The sequence below is a fragment of the Motacilla alba genome, chromosome 3, assembly GCF_015832195.1.
Source record: "Motacilla alba alba isolate MOTALB_02 chromosome 3, Motacilla_alba_V1.0_pri, whole genome shotgun sequence".
Taxonomy (NCBI): domain Eukaryota; kingdom Metazoa; phylum Chordata; class Aves; order Passeriformes; family Motacillidae; genus Motacilla; species Motacilla alba.
In genome coordinates, this window is record NC_052018.1 from 52,652,915 (window position 1) to 52,658,990 (window position 6,076).

The following is a 6,076-nucleotide window of genomic DNA, read 5'->3' on the forward strand; positions in this document are numbered from 1 at the left end:
TTAGTAGGTCAAGAACACCTTTTCAGAAGGTTGGGTTTACTTACTATTCCAAATAATCTGTAATACTAAAACCCCTCACATGCTACAATTTTTGCAAAAACAAATTAATAAATTCTGTTCCATTTACTCTAATGGGAGCCTGCTGAAAAAAAACAGTTGCATGTTGAAAAGTCTGAATTCCTATTTCATCTGTAGATGTTGATCTAATCACAGATGAAGCATAATTTTGTAAAACTTGTAGCTGAACTGAGTCATGTGCATTAGATATAATGCATTCATGACTAAACAGGCTTCAGGAGTAATTTTTTATTCCAGAGTGTACCAGTGGGCAAGCTGACCAATTCTATTATCTATCTTTCAGTCTTTTTTTGAAATACTGGCTATTGCTAGAAGCACAAGACTGGATTTGTCAACCCGTGTGCTGAGCCTGTTTGGCAGCTCGGTTTTTATAACTATTGCATGGGCACACAGAAAGATTTCAGTCACGTTTTCCAGAATGCTCATCTAAAGCTGGCAGGTTGGCTCTGTAACCGTTTAAAAAAAAATCCCTCTTTAAATAATAGTTTTGTTATACAGTAATCCTTGGTTCTATTAAAAATATAATAGTAGAGCAAGCTGGTTTTAATTGCTTACAAAGTAGGTAAGACCATGTCATCAAAGGTTTGCTCTGCTTCTGTTTTGATCAGAGGTGTACTTAAAGTGCTTGTAGATGTGCTCAAGCATCTACCACTTACATGGCAGTGACAGCCTAGATTGCTGATATTTAACTATTTGAGCCAGCCTTACTTGAAATGTAGTGAATTTATGTGAGCTGGACTTGCATCTTAGGTGCTCAGGGTACATACTGCCTCACGTGCATGTCTTGCAATGAATTATTTGTACAATGTCCAGCAATGTATTATTTTTCCTGGTAGTGCCATCCCGTTAGTTAGCTGGTGACACTTGAAGTGCCTCATGATGCTTCCTGCAAGTTATGAACTAACACTACAGCAGAACTGAGTGGATTTCAGAGTTGTTAGAATTAAACAAAACTCATTCCACAGTTGCCCTATAAAAAGTTCAATTTGTGTTGAAACCTGAATGCATGTGAAGACTTCCTCTAATAGGAGCTGAAAATGAGGTGTGCTCATGCCATTTGGCAAGAAATACTTTTTGAAAAAAGAACAAAGCATTTTAAATCTGTTAAGATCACAAACTACATCTACTTCTTTTCCAGCTGCAAGATGTAGATCTGTTTAGAAAGAAGCAGTAGTAGGTTTGAAAGCTAAGGTAGCACACCAACAGTGCCTGGTGCAGCACATATTCACCCTTTTCCAATGTGATAAAATTATGTGGTGATTAAAATCCATTTTCTGCCTGCATCTGACTGCCCTGTTCCCCAGATATACTTATTTCAGCACCTTAATATATTCCTTTTTTTTTCCTCTTTTCATTGTCCTTTGACCATAAAAAGAAGAAAGGAGGCAGGAAAATAATGAAATCCTCAGCCAAAGACTTAGTTTGGTGCAAATCCCCATTGGATGAAAACATCAAAACAAAACCCCATTCTTTTAGGCTTTTTGCAACAGAAGTTTTTATATAAATAGCATAAAATTACAAATCACTTTTATCAAGTTCCAAATTTATATTAAATTTTAATATACTTTTGATGCAAGAACAGTATCTCTTACTTTAAAGACCCATCAAGTAGTGTAGTTAACGCCACACAGAAGCTTCTATTTGTACTGCTAAAAACCAGAACTTTAGATTTCCAATTATACAGCTCTATTGGTGGGAACTATTGTAAATACAGCTCCTGATTATTTTTCATAGCACTATTACAACTATGTTATATAACCAATCCTTTATTTTTCTATTAGGTGCAACTAATTCAGGAACCATCAAGTATCCTTGCTGTGATATTTTTGTAAGTTTGTGAATTTCTATCCACTTCATGAAAATAACTTCCATTTATTCAGTTTAACAATGTGAGATTGAACCTAAAATTTTGCTATATACCAGGCTCTTTGTTCGATGAAGGATATGAATTCCAACTCAAATATGAGTTTTCAATTCCACGTTTTACAAATCCCATTCTCCCACACAGTAAGTATTTCACAACCTGCAGGAATCAGTGGTGTAGGATAGCAAGTTGGTAATTTATACTTTCAGTAACCTAAAAGCAGCAGGCCAGCACAGTTATTTGAAGAACTCTCATATACTTGCTAGTAGATGATAATAAGGACAATCAAATGTCAGCGTGATGGAGTAGCTCGTAATCTGTGATTTCTGTCCAAATCTCTACCATTTTTACTAAAATATCCTTCTTGCCCATTTCCTCTCCTGCTTGTGTCCCAGTAGGTAGCTGAGTTGAAATTCTGTAACCAAAACCTGTGAAGATGGCATCTAGATATGTTTTTCCAAATGGAACTATGCAGCAAAGTTCATTCCAGGACAAAGCCTTATTGTAGTAGAGTGATGACCACATCATCATCTTTTCCTTGCCAAAGCATTTCACCTTCAAAATGAACCAGACCGTGTTTTCTGGCTCTTAACAAGATTCCCACTACTTTATTGGAAATAGTCACATACGTTTCAAACAGCTGTCCGAATGTCACTCTCACGTGTCCATCTTCTCCCATCTCTCCAGTTCTTCTGATGATCAAGCACAGCTCTTCTACTTCCTTACCCACGTGTGAGTGAGCATCTTTCCCCCTCTGCTCTGTCCGAGAGCCTTCAGGGGGTCTCCCGTAGGTAGGATCTCCTCTGTGAGTATGCGCAGGTTTGGACGCAAGCCTGTCATCGCTGCTGAATGGATTCTTCCTCTGATACTCGATGTGATCCTCTGCCCAGGTCTGCCAACTTTTCCTCAGGTCACCCACTGCACTGGTAGCTTTAGTACTTTGCCCTTTTTCTTCTTCCATTTCTGAAAATGTTTTATGGTGCTCAAGCAGGAAACAAATCAGTGACTGGCTGAAACTGTGGTTCCCTGTGTGCACCGTCAGCTGTGAAGGAAGAACAACAAAACAGCCTGATATTTTTTTGGAAGAATTTTGCCCGAGTGAGAGGCAAGGGTGCTGAAAAAGAGGTTAAGTATCTGAAGATTCTAAGTCTACTCATAATTCTACCGCAGTGAAGAAAGTAGAAGTGATTCAGGTGAAATTCAGAAGTAATTTAAGAACATAGGGCAGTAAATTATGCTTACAAGATTACATGGTGCTCCACCGGTCCCGCAGTTACCGAACAAACCCCGCAGCCTCCGTGCAACACACAGAGCAGTACTCACGCCTCTTGCGATGACGCCTTTCCAAAAACTTTATCCCGGTACCCGGCAGCCCCGCTGAGTTCCCAAGCAATCCGACGCAGTGCTGGCCGGGCTGCGGCGAGAGCAAACCATTCCCGGGCGGCAGCAGCGGCACACCAACCCCAGCTCAGGGGTGGGAAGCCGCTCTCCGGCCCGAACGCCGATTAAAGGTGGACGAATTCACGCCGCGCCGGCAAGGTTCCCTCAGACTGCCTTAGTTATTATGTACAGAAAATATCATCTGGAGCCGGAACGCCAACACACGGTGGGAGCAGGGGGATTTTCCTCATCAGGCGCTGCAAGGAGAAGTAAAAATCCAGTTAGCGAGCGCGTCTCTGTCCGCAACACCCTATTTAGTGAGGAAGACAAAGGCAGAATAGATTGTTCTCCCTTAAAAGGCTGTGCTGCACGGCCATGTCCGCCGGCGGCAGCCCGGGAGCCTCGCCGCTCCCGGGACGCGGGCTGCCCACCGCCTGCGGCATTCCATGCGCCCGGAGCGTGGCCTGTCGGCGCAGGACGTGGCTACCGGGTGAATTAGAGACTGACTTTTATATCCCGACAGAGATCTGAATGCGCTATAGCCATGTCTTTGCTGGGTCGTATCGTTCACCTGTGGAAGTACGCAAGCCGGAGTTTCCAGGTAGCACATAAGTAGAGCTGATACTTCTACCGACATTTGAAGTTAAAACACAGGATTAGTGCTGGATTTTCTACGCGGAAATGGACGGAAATGCAAATTCTGAACAGCTGAATTACAGATTGGGTATATCTGTATTTTGAAACTGTTGTTGTTTTAAAAGTAAGTTTTCACGGGCATTTGCCCACATACCTACGTTGGTGCTGTTGCACGTGAACCCATGAGCAGGGACAGGACTCCTTAAATTCCCCAGCAGAACCTCCAGGTCAGTCAAAAAACACTTGTGTTGCCTCTGGGTCCAGAAGAGTGCACGAGGTGAGCTTAGAGTGGCAACGCAATCGCCAGAGAAGGGAATTGGGAACAGCACACACGAAATAATGGCTTTTCATTCATGGTCTCTCACTTTTAAATTGAAACTCATGATTGATGTATATTACCATTTTCTGTTACATATTTTATATTACATATTTTTTGTGAGAGGAAGGTGGTTAATTCTAGCTTCCTGGATAAATTTCAAGTTGAGTAATTCTTCGTAAGTAAGTAAGTAATTATATATACTTCATTTATATAAAAGTCCCCTGAAGGCTAAAAAGTGTAAATTTTCTTCATTTCCCTCCCCAGAAGAGTTAAGAGTTATATAATGTTTTTAAGATGACTCCCCACATCCACATTACCAAACTGTTTGATTCTCCTCAGTGGCATTACAGGAATGTGTGTTCTGTTTCCAAACACAGCATCTGAAAAGCATTTTGTTTTTATGTGAGAATCAAATACTCTATAAATCTTAGTAGTGTACATTCACTTTCAAACTAAGTAGAGCAACATGTATACACTGCCAGAGATTATGCATGGATCCTCAAGTCAAAAGCAAGAAAAAACCCAGGGGTTTTGTTAAAGTCTTCTGTAGGAAACAGCATCGGTGAAAAACAGGTATTCACCTTGGGAGAACAGGCAGCAAAGCACCGAAGGTAAAGCAGTGCAGATAAAGTAAGCAAAAGCCAGTTTCAAAGAGATTAAACTTAAAAATAACACCAACAACCCCTTCTAAGGAGTTTCTAAAATGGAAGCAATACAGCTAAGAAATTTAAAGTGAGACAGATTGGAAAAATAAAAACAGACTTTTCCCACTAAAGCTCAGCAATTCCAAGGTTTTGTAAGCAATCTCAGGCTCACAGGGTTTGTCAGCAGTTCAGCAATGTGTTTATTGCTGGGTCTCAGCATTCAACTAGTGAGGTGAACAAGCAAGACCCACATCTACCTCTTTTCTTTCTCTTCTAGGAAAGCTCACATTTAGGTGCCAGGTCGCTTTAGATTGGTTTGTTGTCAATCATCATGGCTAAAGCTTCACTGTAACCTCAGTTTTGATTACTGCAGGAGGGGATAACTGGAGAAGTTGCAGGATGAGATTATGGAGATGCATCAAGGGGTCCTGTGCAGTGCTCACAGGTCATGAGCAAAATCTTAGCCATCTAGAAAAAACCCCAAAAAACTGAAAAAAACCAAAAAACCCCCACCAAAACCAAAAAACCAAAACCAACCCCAACAACATTACCACATAAAACATAAACCATGAGTTCAGTGCTGAGCTGGCCTGGTCCTAATCAACAGCTTACCAAAATCTGGGTAAGATGAACCTTTCAGGTCAACACAACAGCGAGACCAGTAAGTACAGGATTACAATTACCAAGACTAGATATGAAAATAAAACATAATCCACAAGACAAACCCCTTTTTGTCCTTCTGCCGGACTGTCACACCTCTGCCCCTTTCCTGGGAATGTGTTTCTCTACCTGCTGCGACACCCACGCCGCCGGCACTGACCTCCTTACCACGGAAAAAGGAATGCGACTCCTTTGGCATCTGTTAATTCTTAATGTTATTTAGTGCTCCAGATCCTTAAATGTGGCCGGGAGAGGCCGCAGCGCGCCCCTGGCAGTGAAACACCCCTGAGCGAGCGTGTCCCCAGTGTACACGGAGTTATTTATAAACCACACGCAGGCAGTGCTGCACTGACACGTGGCGTGCGTGATAAAGCACACCCAAAATATAACTGCAAGGAGGATGAGAAGGAGATGAAATGAGCAGTAATTCCCGAAGAGTTCGCACAGCCCCACGTCCCGCCGCAGGGGCCGCAGGGGTCTCTCCGCCACACGCCC

General features: G+C 42.1%; 1 long non-coding RNA gene across 8 annotated transcripts; it reads right to left on the reverse strand.

Annotated features, from left to right (window-relative positions):
* Positions 1-2,340: 2,340 nt before the first annotated feature.
* Positions 2,341-5,850, reverse strand: LOC119699054. Of its 8 annotated transcripts, none has more exons than XR_005256344.1 (6): positions 5,711-5,850; positions 5,179-5,389; positions 4,595-4,657; positions 4,113-4,212; positions 3,185-3,579; positions 2,341-2,984 (listed from the first exon to the last, which is right to left on the reverse strand). It is a non-coding gene; the product is annotated as an uncharacterized LOC119699054 (long non-coding RNA). The 8 variants fall into 8 exon arrangements; XR_005256343.1 differs by having other exon boundaries at positions 4,113-4,240; XR_005256341.1 differs by having other exon boundaries at positions 5,173-5,389.
* Positions 5,851-6,076: the final 226 nt, after the last annotated feature.